General features: G+C 41.6%; 1 long non-coding RNA gene across 1 annotated transcript; it reads left to right on the plus strand.

The window, feature by feature from the left end:
• Positions 1-9,698, plus strand: LOC311115431. The gene is made up of 2 exons (XR_014611259.1): positions 1-217; positions 6,434-9,698. It is a non-coding gene; the product is annotated as an uncharacterized lncRNA (long non-coding RNA).
• Positions 9,699-13,317: the final 3,619 nt, after the last annotated feature.

Consider the following 13,317-nt stretch of genomic DNA (forward strand, 5'->3'; position numbering starts at 1 on the left):
CGGATGTGTATACAATAGAACAGCAGACTTAGTTGGTTTTCAGCTTCTGGTTTTAGCCGCACCCCTTTCGTTTGGATACAAAACACAGAGAAAATGGCGGAATTTGAGGACGAAGGACTGCCCCAAACATGGCAGGGAACCGAGATGAAGAGGAGCCCCAAGATACTGATGACTAAGCCAATCAAAATCAAGTTACGAGGAAAAGCTAATTGAAGAGGTAAGAAGGTACAAAAAAAAGGAGATAGTCAAACTATTCACAGGTAAAGACTACTTCTACTAGGAACGTAGAACGTTCAGGCTACTGCACACTGGTAGTGGTGGGGAGTCGACTCCTTGCCTGTGGACTCCCATTTCTGGGTGTCAAGCTTCGATTCCGCTAGTCATCGACTCCTAAGATTCAGTGTTTTTGCAACGAAGGAAACTATTTTCCGTAGCCTACTATGAGAACACAAACTCTGGCATCTTTCACAGCAAAGAAAGAAAGAGCGAGGGGGAGAGATGGGAGGGGTATAGGTAGGTATGTTGGCCACCAGGCAGTCAGTCAGAACTGTTAATCGGTAATCAAAAGATGTAGGCTATCGCAATGCTGTATTTCGCAATTTCTTGGCTTGCGATGTCTCGCGCAAGTTCACTAAAGCAAGGGATATCAATGAGTAGGCTGAGCTATTCTACACATCAACAGACCGAAGACCCAAACACACTAGAGAGAGAGTCAGAACCGTGCATATAGGCTAAATCTTGGTAATCTGTATCTAGCAATGCTCGTAAATTCACCAAAAGTATATTCAAGTATATATTAGGCTATCAATGAGGATGGCTAAGCTATTCTTCATAGTGCCAGTGAATTGAAGTTGAACATCGCCAAATGCATCAATTTAATTAGGTCTAAATGTGCAATAAAAAGTATTTCATATAGCTTATTTAATGAAACCCTGGCTGGGGGTTGATGATGTCCTAGGTCACGGCTCTCCAATCCTGGAGAGCTACATTCCTGTAGGTTTTCGCTCCAACCCCAGTTGTAAATAACATGATTTCAGTTTATCAAGCAGCTATACTGAACAAAAATATAAAAATGCAACAATTTCAAAGATTTTGAGTTAGTTCATATAAGGAAATCAGTCAATCGAAATAAATTCATTAGACCCTAATCTATGGATTTTACATGACTGGGCAGGGATGCAGCCATGGGTGAGCCTGGGAGGGCATGGGCCCACCCACTTGGGAGCCAGGCCCAGCCAATGAGAATTCGTTTTCCCCCACAAAGGGCTTTTATTACAGACAGAAATACTCCTCAACTACCCTCAGACGATCCCGCAGGTGAAGAAGCCGGATGTGGAGGTCCTAGGCTAGCGTGGTGAGGCCGGTTGGAAGTATTGCTAAATTATCTAAAACGACGTTGGAGGTGGCTTATGGTAGAGAAATGAACATTGAATTATCTGGCAACAGCTCTGGTGGACTTTCCTGCAGTCATGACAATTGCACGCTCCCTCAACTTGAGGCATCTGTGGCATTGTGTTGTGACAAAACTGCACATTTTAGAGTAGCCTTTTTTATTGTCCCCAGCACAAGGGGGACCTGTGTAATGATCATGCTGTTTAAATCAGCTTCTTAATATGCCACACCTGTCAGGTGGATGGATTATCTTTACAAAGGATAAAATGCTCACTAACAGGGATGTAAACAAATATGTGCACAAAATGAGAGAAATAAGCTTTCTGTTCAATGGAACATTTCTGGGATATTTTAGTTCAGCTCATGAAACATGGGACCAACACTTTACATGTTGCATTTATATTTTTGGTCAGTGTAATTATTAAATCAGATGCGCTAGACTAGGGTTGGAGTGAAAACCTACAGGATGGTAGCTCTCCACGAACAGGGTTGGAGAACCCTGTCCTAGGCAATAGGTCGCAAAGCAGCATCCCCGCTAAACTTTTTGGAAATGGCAAGTTCACTTTCTCATCCATAAACACAGTCAAGTGTGAATACGGTTCAGCAGCTCAAATCAGCAGGATGTGGGGCATTGTTATTAGGAAGGACGTCTACCATGGATGGATTGCTAAAATCATAATTGTGATCACACTTCATCAATTTAAATATTATGGGGAGACCTATACATTTGGCAGCCAAGCACGAGTTATCAGTGTAGCCTATTATCGTGGAGACTTGACATTGAAATATCTTCACGCCTACGATTAAAAACCTCCAGTCTTCCGTCATAAGTCAAATCAATTTGAAAAAATTAAGAATTACAGTGGGCAGTTTGGAAAAACTCATCCTGTGTGAATCGTCCTCTGGCATAATGCACATGCTTGGATAATAATTACAAAACCAACGTCTCTAGTAATACCCGTCCAAATAGGCCTATAACATGGCAAAGAATATGCTTATCAGCGTAAAGTGCACAGCAACATCCCATGGGATCCATCAAGTCCGCACACAGCAGAAATATCACTGACATATTGTAGTTCCACCACATCACCTTCTATATTCAAACAAAAGAGGCCTTTTATAGGCAAATGGGCAGCATCATGCTCATGTGAGTCCTCTAGAACCCAAATGTAGTCTTCCTAGTAGGACTGTAATAATGAGGTGGTGTGTAGGTGTGTGCGCATCCGTTTCAGCGTGTTTTGGGAGTCGAGCAAGAGTTGACTCCAATCACAGGAGTAGGAGTCGACTCCAAAAATCCTGGAGTCGTGCACCACTATACTATGGAGGCTCTAGACTAGAGCATTTTCAAACTCTCGAAATGGTTAATGAGAAATAGGTGTAATTGTTGCAGTAGGTTGTGAGTGGGCAACATTATACCATCATCCTAAATTGAATTATTTTGTCATATTAAAGCTGCAATATGTAAATATAAAAGTTTATAGTCATCAAGATTATACTAAATTGATTGCTTCAAACAGATTAATATATTTTGTTTGGTACTTTTGCTTACACATGCCTGTCTGTCGCAGGACTTAGAACGCAGTTGATCATTTTCAAACTCGATAGCAAGGACAAATCTTTATAAAAGTCACTGGCCACAAACAAATACACGGATTTGACAGTCAAGCTATCACTCAAATGAAATCCAACCCCTGTCCCTATGTAGAACAACCTGTGAGGTGATGATCTGTTTAAATTATCCAGTCAAAAAAGTGTTGTTTCCTTTTTCGTATTGGCCATCTACCGTAAACACTGGCACAAGGAGTTGAGTTGATAAATGGCTAGTTACATGTTCTCATCAATCGACCGGTCTATGTAGTTAGTATACCCAAAATCGTTGTGGCTTGTCTTTTAGAAGAGCACAAATAGTACGTCACCGCTGTTATTGTCCCAGTTCCATTCATTTCTATACAATATCGACGTGAGCGATAAATCCAATTTTATTGGCCATGTACACATTTTGCAGATCTTATCGCAGGTGCAGCGAAATGCTTATGTTTCTAGCTCCAACAGTGCAGTAAACCTTACATAACAATACACCCCCCCACCCCCAAAAGGCTGAACAGGTGAATCTAGGTGAAAGCTCTGATCCCTTATTGATGTCACCTGTTAAATCCACTTGAATCAGTGTAGATCAGACAGGTTAAAGAAGGATTTGTTTAAGCCTTGACATGGATTGTGTGTGTGCCATTCAGAGGGTGAATGGGCAAGACAAAAGATTGAAGTGCCTTTGAACGGGGTATGGTAGTAGGTGACAAGCGCACCGGTTTGAGTGTGTCAAGAGCTGCAACACTGCTGGGTTTTTCACGCTCAACAGTTTCCCGTGTGTATCAAGAATGGCTCACCATCCAAAGGACGTCCAGCCAACGACAGACCAGTGGCCGAAAACGGGTAATTTATGAAATAGGACAGAGGAGGTTGACACGGATTATGCAGAGCAACAGACAGGCTACAGTTAGTCAACTGGCAGTGCAGTACAACATTGGTGCCCAAAGACCCATAAAAGAATGCACAACTCGTCGTACGTTGACACGAATGGGGTATGGCAGCCGACAACCTTAGTTGTTGTTTGCTGAAAGAAGTGGAACTCTAACTGCGGTTGCAGTGGACTAAGGAACGAAAACACTGGTCACTGGAGAATTGAAAAAACATTGCCGGTTCCTGCTGTTTCACGCTGATGGGAAGACTAGGGTATGGAGAATATGCATCTATCATGCCGCGTGTCAACATTGCGTGGCGGTAGTGTAATGGTGTGTTTTCATGGCACACATCGGGCCCCTTGATTAAAAATAGAGCTACGTTTGAATGCCACCGGATATCTGAACATCATTGCCAATCAGGTGCATCTCTTCATGGCAGCAGTGTATCCATCTGCAAATAAAAACATTTCAGCAGGATAATGCCCCATGCCACAAGGCTAGGATTGTCCAGGAATGGTTCCACGAACATGAGTGAATTTAGCTTACTGCAATGGCCTGCCCAGTCACCAGATCTCAATCCAATTGAGCATCTGTGCGATGAGATGGAACGAGCTAATCGGTGTAGAGATCCACTACCAGCCAACTTGACACAACTGTGGGAAGCATTGGAGTCAACACGAACCAGCATCCCTGTAGAACGCTTTCGGCGACTTGTCCATGCCCCGATGAATTGAGGCTGTTCTGAGGGTAAAAGGGGGTGCAACTCAAAATGTTCCTAATGTTTTGTACACTCAGTGTGTATGTACAGTGGGGGGAAAAAGTATTTAGTCAGCCACCAATTGTGCAAGTTCTCCCACTTAAAAAGATGAGGCCTGTAATTTTCATCATAGGTACACGTCAACTATGACAGACAAAATGAGAAGAAAAAAATCCAGAAAATCACATTGTAGGATTTTTTATGAATTTATTTGCAAATTATGGTGGAAAAGAAGTATTTGGTCAATAACAAAAGTTTCTCAATACTTTGTTATATACCCTTTGTTGGCAATGACACAGGTCAAACGTTTTCTGTAAGTCTTCACAAGGTTTTCACACACTGTTGCTGGTATTTTGGCCCATTCCTCCATGCAGATCTCCTCTAGAGCAGTGATGTTTTGGGGCTGTCGCTGGGCAACACGAACTTTCAACTCCCTCCAAAGATTTTCTATGGGGCTGAGATCTGGAGACTGGCTAGGCCACTCCAGGACCTTGAAATGCTTCTTACGAAGCCACTCCTTCGTTGCCCGGGCGGTGTGTTTGGGATCATTGTCATGCTGAAAGACCCAGCCACGTTTCATCTTCAATGCCCTTGCTGATGGAAGGAGGTTTTCACTCAAAATCTCACGATACATGGCCCCATTCATTCTTTCCTTTACACGGATCAGTCGTCCTGGTCCCTTTGCAGAAAAACAGCCCCAAAGCATGATGTTTCCACCCCCATGCTTCACAGTATGTATGGTGTTCTTTGGATGCAACTCAGCATTCTTTGTCCTCCAAACACGACAAGTTGAGTTTTGACCAAAAAGTTATATTTTGGTTTCATCTGACCATATGACATTCTCCCAATCCTCTTCTGGATCATCCAAATGCACTCTAGCAAACTTCAGACGGGCCTGGACATGTACTGGCTTAAGCAGGGGGACACGTCTGGCACTGCAGGATTTGAGTCCCTGGCGGCGTAGTGTGTTACTGATGGTAGGCTTTGTTACTTTGGTCCCAGCTCTCTGCAGGTCATTCACTAGGTCCCCCCGTGTGGTTCTGGGATTTTTGCTCACCGTTCTTGTGATCATTTTGACCCCACGGGGTGAGATCTTGTGTGGAGCCCCAGATCGAGGGAGATTATCAGTGGTCTTGTATGTCTTCCATTTCCTAATAATTGCTCCCACAGTTGATTTCTTCAAACCAAGCTGCTTACCTATTGCAGATTCAGTCTTCCCAGCCTGGTGCAGGTCTACAATTTTGTTTCTGGTGTCCTTTGACAGCTATTTGGTCTTGGCCATAGTGGAGTTTGGAGTGTGACTATTTGAGGTTGTGGACAGGTGTCTTTGATACTGATAACAAGTTCAAACAGGTGCCATTAATACAGGTAACGAGTGGAGGACAGAGGAGCCTCTTAAAGAAGAAGTTACAGGTCTGTGAGAGCCAGAAATCTTGCTTGTTTGTAGGTGACCAAATACTTATTTTCCACCATAATTTGCAAATAAATTCATTAAAAATCCTACAATGTGATTTTCTGGATTTTCTTTTCTCAATTTGTCTGTCATAGTTGATGTGTACCTATGATGAAAATTACAGACCTCTCTCATCTTTTTAAGTGGGAAAACTTGCACAATTGGTGGCTGACTAAATACTTTTTTCCCCCACTGTAGCTACTACTGTAAAGATGTCGACCTCAGTTTAGCTGTTTGTATATGCTATCTATTCTAATTTGGACTTTAACCGTAATGAAAAGTAGGCTATTTTATCTATTACAAAATGAATGTTGTTTTAGAGAGCAGATGATAGGCCAACTAGTAATTATGCTATTTTAAATGTATTTCCAGGCAGAGGAGATGGACACCCCAGAAGACCTGCAAGATGACAACCTGATCGAGTGGGAACACTTCCACAGTTGTAATTATGAGCAGCAAGATGGACATTTGGCAGTTAGGAGGAACATAATTTTAGAATGAAATAAATTCAAACAAAGACAACAAGAAGCAGAAGAGACAGCTGATGATTTTATCACTGCACTTAATTGTTTATCAGAACATTGTGATTATGGAGCTCTGCTCAGTGAGATAAGACACAGACTAGTCGCGGGATTACTTGACAGAAGACTGTCTGAGCAATTACAAATAGACCGAGAACTAACACTGGATAAAGCTGTCACATGCATTCGTCAAACTGAACTTGTGAAAAAGCAACAGGACCTGCCGGAGAATAACTTTAAAGCTGCCAGCAGCTCGGCATATGTAGACAGTGTGCTTTCACATAGCAGACAGCAATGCCCAGCCAATACCCAGTGCCAATCAGAGAAGAAGAATCAAAACTCAGAAAGACCACAACATCCCCAAACAACGCAGGAGAATGCAAAAGAGCCCATAGATACTGATGAGGATTTCATTGAGGATTTCAGTCCTGGAGGAGAAAAGCCTCACTACTGCTGCTACTGCGGTAGCAGCTTTCAAAAGGTGAGGGATCTAATAAGACACCAGCGATCACATACTGGAGAGAAGCCTCAGCACTGCTCTGATTGTGACAGAAGTTTTGCTCGATTAGATAAGCTTAAGTCACACCAAAAGATACATACAAAAAACTAACTTAATTTTCACTTCACTGTCTCTGTGGAAGGCTTTGTGCTATTTGAGAAGCTTGAAAAACAACAGCTGGAGAATACCTTCAAAGCTACCAGTTGTGTGGCAAATGTAGATCGTGTGCTCACACAGCAGAGAACATTCAGCAAAGTCAACGAGAGTAAAAGGCAGCAGAGTAAAATACGAGCTAGAGCTCCAGGAAAGGGAACACCATCACATAGCAAAACAATGCAGGAGAAGGAAGAGGAGCCCCTAGATACTGATGACTCTGATGAGTGGATCGACGGTTTCAGTCCTGGAGGAGAGAAGCCTCACTACTGCTCCGACTGCGGTAGCAGCTTTCAAAAGGTGAGGGATCTAATAAGACACCAGCGAACACATACTGGAGAGAAGCCTCACCACTGCCCTATTTGTGACAGAAGTTTTGCTCGATTAGATAAGCTTAAGTTACATAAAAACATGCATATGAAAGAGGAACATGTCACACGGACCGAACAAACTGAACTGAATGTAGACCGTGTGCACACACAGCAGAGAACAGCCAGCAAAGGCAGAGGCAGGCAGAAGAGTAAAATACGAGCAGGAAAAATGGGCCAGTCACAGCCAGGAAAAAACTTGTCTTGCAAAAGTTCAGTTGGAAAGAATCAACACTCAAAACTGCAACTACCCCAAACAATGCAGGAGAATGAAGAGGATGCTGAAGATACTTCTGATGACTGGACCGAGAGTTTCAGTACTGTAGAGAAGCCCTACGTCTGCTCCAACTGTGGTAAGAGCTTCAAACAAGAGAATCGTCTTATAAGACATCAGCGAACACATACAGGAGAGAAGCCTTACAACTGCCCTGACTGTGAAAAAAGTTTTGCTCGATTAGATAATCTTAAATTGCACCAAAAAACACATATGAAGGAGGAACGTAATTTCCACTGCTCTGACTGTGTGAAAAGCTTTGTCCGATTGAAGCAGCTTGAAAAACATCAGCTAAGACACAAGAAAAGTGTTGAAAGACACACAACACATTTGAGCAAAAGAAAAACATTTCTCTGCACAATATGCGGGAAGGAGTGTCGCAACATGAAAATACACATGCGAGTACACACTGGAGAGACACCGTATCACTGCACTGAATGCGGGAAGAGTTTTCCATATACAAAATCGTATCAAAGACATATACTAACACATAATACCTCTGGAGAAAGAGCAACCTATCCTTGTTTGGAATGTGGAAAGACTTTTACTCGCAGAGATGGCATGGCGAGACACATGAGGAGGATTCATACTGGAGAGAGAAATCATCAGTGCAGAGACTGTGGAAAACTATTCTTTCGAAAAGAGACACTGAAGAGACACATGCTAGTTCACACTGGAGAGAAACCATACCAGTGCTCTGTCTGTGGGCAACCCTTCTCCCAAGATGGAGACAGAAAACGTCACGAGAAGAGGCACTACTCTGGTGTCTCAGATTTCCTCAATCTATAATGCAGAAGTGTTGCAGGTAGCCTAGCGGTTAAGTGTTGGGCCAGTAAAAGGTTGCTGTTTCGAATCCCCAAGCTGACTAGGTGAAGAATCAGTCGGTGCCCTTAAGTAAGGCACTTAATCCTAATTGCTAAATGACAAAAATGTAATGTAAAATGTATTTGGCATTGCAGGAAGTGGGAACCTACCTAATCACTGTGATTTGATAATCTAATAATCTGTTAACTACAAATGTTGGTGGCCTGGAATTGCCACCACAGACTGTAGAAGAGACACACAGACAGACTGCTGCTGATACACAGCAAGACTGAGTATTACTGTCTTCATAGCAGTATTTTTTTTTTTTTCAAAAGTCGGTTATTTAAAATCAAGGATTGGAACAGGTTCAGGGAACAGAACCAAAAACCGGAAAATAACCAAATTATTTGAGCAACCCAAACCGAAAACAAAAGTAATCTATACTGTTCCTGGAAGAGAACCATTATTTTAAAAGCATGGGAACCGGTTAATAACATTATTTTACGTTCCGGGCATTTTTTTTCCAGTGCCACAAAAATCGCAAACAAAGTGCATATGCAAAGCCCTTACTCTGTCACTCAGAAACGTATTCCAGCGTCTGCCTGCCAGCTGGAAATCTTTGCCAGTGGGTGTGTGTAGTATACCTGCCCCTCCCCTCTGAAGCATAGGTTACTGTAGCCTACTGATGACGTTACAAGCATAATTCAGAAAATAGGGAGAGCTGTTTAGTTAAAGAATGGATTGATTTATTCAATTGGTCGGAACAGTAAAAAAAAAAAAAGGTTATGTTCAGAACGAAACGATTGGAAAATAATTTCGGTTACAACCCATGTTTTTAAATAGATTTTTAAAAAATGTTTTTGAATATTTTGTTTCAAAAAAGCATATTACAGTATAGTATACTATCAATAGCAGTCATTGTTGAATGATGGGAATTGCCCATTGGTGGTTCACAGTTAGTTCATATTGTATTAATGTGTATATTGGTTTGATTATCAATGAAAGGTTCACAGCTTCAGTGAGTGTGTACATTTGTCTGAAATTTTCTGAATTCAGGGTGAGTCGTCAGGCAACCCAATACCATAATTAGTTAGGCTTTTAAACGGACACTAGATGGGGTAGATGTTAACATTTATGTTTTTATTAAAAGACACTGAACACAAGTGTTTTTCTGTTGTGCATTAGAAAAATTAGATTTCAGTCTTGAAGGTGCGTTTCCTGACTGATTCCACGTTTGCATAATGATATTTGTCTCCCATGAGACACTGTAGACGCGGAAGCCTACTTCACTTCTTCAAAATCCCCAGGATGAATCTAAGATAACTCAAGAAATCTGTAATTAATTTTGACATTTTTGCCGAGGATTTTACATCTAACTAAGGTGTTTGGTGCAGTATTTCTCAAGTTACAAAATGTGCTACGTGTTGTCTTATGTAAACAAAGTTGGAGCTGCTTGGCAGGTCTGTCTCACTGTCTATGCTATTGGATAGAGAGCAATCGCCGTAGCTATTCACCCCATATTAGTGGGCAAATAGACATCCTCAAATCAAAACCCAACCTTCAATTACCCTTGTGATGCACGGATGTTCCAAACTCCGTTTTAGGCAAGACTGACTGACCAAAACTATCCTATTTACACTTTGTAGTCAATTTTGACATCAGAGTAACTGTTTCTGACTAATATTGATGCCACACAGGCTGTTTTCAAAGGGATTAGTTGCTTTTTAAAGGCAGCCGGTTTTTAACATCTACCACATCTAGTGTCTGTTATAAAAAAGCCTAACTAATTATGGTATTGGGTATGCAATGAATTTTCTAAATCTGACATACTATAAAGCCTACTATTTAGAACACAAGTACGGGTATTCGGTCACTTCCAGTATCTTAAGCGGAAGGCCGACCGGGGTACTGCAGGCTGGTAGTAGAAACTAAATTATCCTCCATTTATTTTGTGCGATTTTAAAATAATCTGTTCAAGAACATAACGTTACATCTGATGTAATAGAAGCTTTCTATACTTGGCATTCAGACATAAAGTGAAAATGTCTGCATGCACTTTACAACATTTCAACATGCATGTGATTTGCATATCCGATAATGTTTATTATATCTTGGTCACCACCACACAGTTGCACACACACACCATAGACGTATTTTTGTGCATAGGATGGACTTGTGGTTCTGAAAGGTAAGAACAAATATACAATGTTGTAAGCTATGCAATAGGAATATCTACACAGGAAAGAATGGCATAGCATCTATACAGGGATATTCACATAACAGCATAAATACAGTATTTACAGCAGTATATGTATAAATATCTCGCAGAGAGCGAGATAACTAATTACTTAAGACAGGTGAGATTTATGGCACTCTCTGGTGGAGCTCAGATCTGTGTCTGGTGCCATAGAGTCATACATTTTACTGCGCATGCGGGAGCGCCGAGGACAGTCTATGAAACTTGGCCATGGCTTAACAGTAGCGCGAACTATGAAAACGCAGCGGTAAAGTGCGCATTCAGGCTATAGGAATTAACCATCTCTAAACAATAACATCTACTGCAAAACACATGCATTCAATGACATACTGGCACTTATAAACGACACTGAGTATCTGAAATGTATATAAGCTGTAGCAGTACTATACAGCTACAGATGTAACAATGTAATTAGGCCACAGGAGGTTGGTGGCATGTTAATTGGGGAGGACAGGCGAATCAGTGGAATGATTTCAAATAAATCAAACATGGTTTCCATGTGTTTGATGCCATTCCATTTGCGCCATTGCAGACATTATGAGCCGTCCTCCCCTCAGCAGCCTCCACCTTAGGCCTAAGGTAATTGCTTTCAGTCAATCACCATTGTAGCATTAACCCTCTGGCCAATAAACCCCACCACTCACTTATTGGATGCACGAACAATCTTCCTCAAACACACTGATAACTTGGTGGGCAGACAAATTTGCGTCTTCATCTGCCGACAACGATAGCCACTCCACAGAGAGATATTTCACCAGATGTATAAATGTGAAGCATCCGCTTGGGTTTCCACTCACTACCTAATATGGTAGTCAGAGGAAGCCCAGTGGCCGGCTGTGGGAGAAGATTGAACTAGATGGATTTTGGCCTTAGTTCTGCTAATTTTCTCATCGATGAAAAATTTGATCTCAATACAATTTTCTGTTCCCAAAACTAAAATATGTTACGAACAGAGTGGACTAAGTTTAGTAGACTTTACATTTTGCCAAAGTAAAAAAAAAAATAGCGTTGTTTAGAAGGAGTGCAAAGGCGAATTGAGTTAATACACACGCGCACTTCACGTTCACTAACGGAAATATGCGCATGTATGCTAGAACGCGCCAATAGGATCTCGCTAGCTCGTGCTTGGCTCTGCCCACCTCCTTGCTTGTTCAGCCCACTATGACTCATTTGTTCCTGTTTGAAACGACCGGCTTTGGTCTATCTTGGTTTAGTTATAAAAGCTTTGGCCACTCTGACCTGGAGTGGGAGGGGTCAGAGTCCAAATGTGCATTCGACCACTCTGATTGGTGGAAACCAGGAAGCCGTGATAGCTGAGACGAGAAATCACCCTAACCGGACTTTTGGGAAAGTCACATGCACGGCCTTTACAATGGCCTTTTTTATTTTCTTTCACTTCAATCAAATCTAACCAAAAGCTTCAATTGCTATCAGCAAAAGCAGACAAAACTGTTGTGTATAGAATAGTACTGCAGACTTCTTTGGTTTGCAGCCTCTGGTTTTACCCGCACTCCCTTCCGTTGGGATACAAAACACACACAGAAAATGGCGGAATTTGAGGACGAAGGACTGCCCAAAAAAATGCAGGAGAACTGAGACGAAGAGGAGCTCAAAGAAGATATTGAATACTCCTATGCCAAATAGGATGCAAGATGTTGCAAGTTCTGAAGAAAAGCTAATTGAAGAGGTTAGAAGGGACACAAATGTGTACAACACCTCATTGAAAGACTATAAAGACTTCACCATGACCAACAACAGCTGGAAGGAGATAGCTCAAACTCTGAGAGTAGAAGAACAAATTTGCAGGAAGAAATAGAAGACATTGAGAGAGACGTTAGACTGAGGAGGAAAATTAAGGGGAAGAGTGGGGATGCAGCATCAGGAATAGAACCACAAATACTCACCACACTGTCCTGGTTGTCTGGGTTCATAAAACACAATGAGACAGAGTCAAACTATCCAAAGGTAAAGACCACTTCTACTGTAAATAAACTTCTCTAGCCTAGATCACTACCCAGTGGACAAAACCTGGTTGAAAATACTTCAATATTACTATTTTTATGACGTCTTATTCTGGTCGCAAACTGGTTGAAAATGAAGGTTTTACATATTTTTACTGACCAGAATCACGTCTTTTTCTGACCACTATATGACCAGTTGGTCATAATTCTGACTGATCTGACCAACTGGTAATAATTCTGACCACTATATTATGTGCTATATTATGTAGCCTACTGGTCATAGTTAAGACCATCATAACCTGGTAATGACCACCTGACTACAGCTTATTACCTTCTGTAAAAAGAATTGCTGAGGATGAAGTTGGATATTGAAAACGTTCATTACATTTCTATTTGTTTCCAAGGGCACCAATTCAAGT

The sequence above is a fragment of the Coregonus lavaretus genome (genome assembly GCF_964263955.1).
Source record: "Coregonus lavaretus genome assembly, contig: HAP1_SCAFFOLD_123, whole genome shotgun sequence".
Lineage (NCBI taxonomy): Eukaryota > Metazoa > Chordata > Actinopteri > Salmoniformes > Salmonidae > Coregonus > Coregonus lavaretus.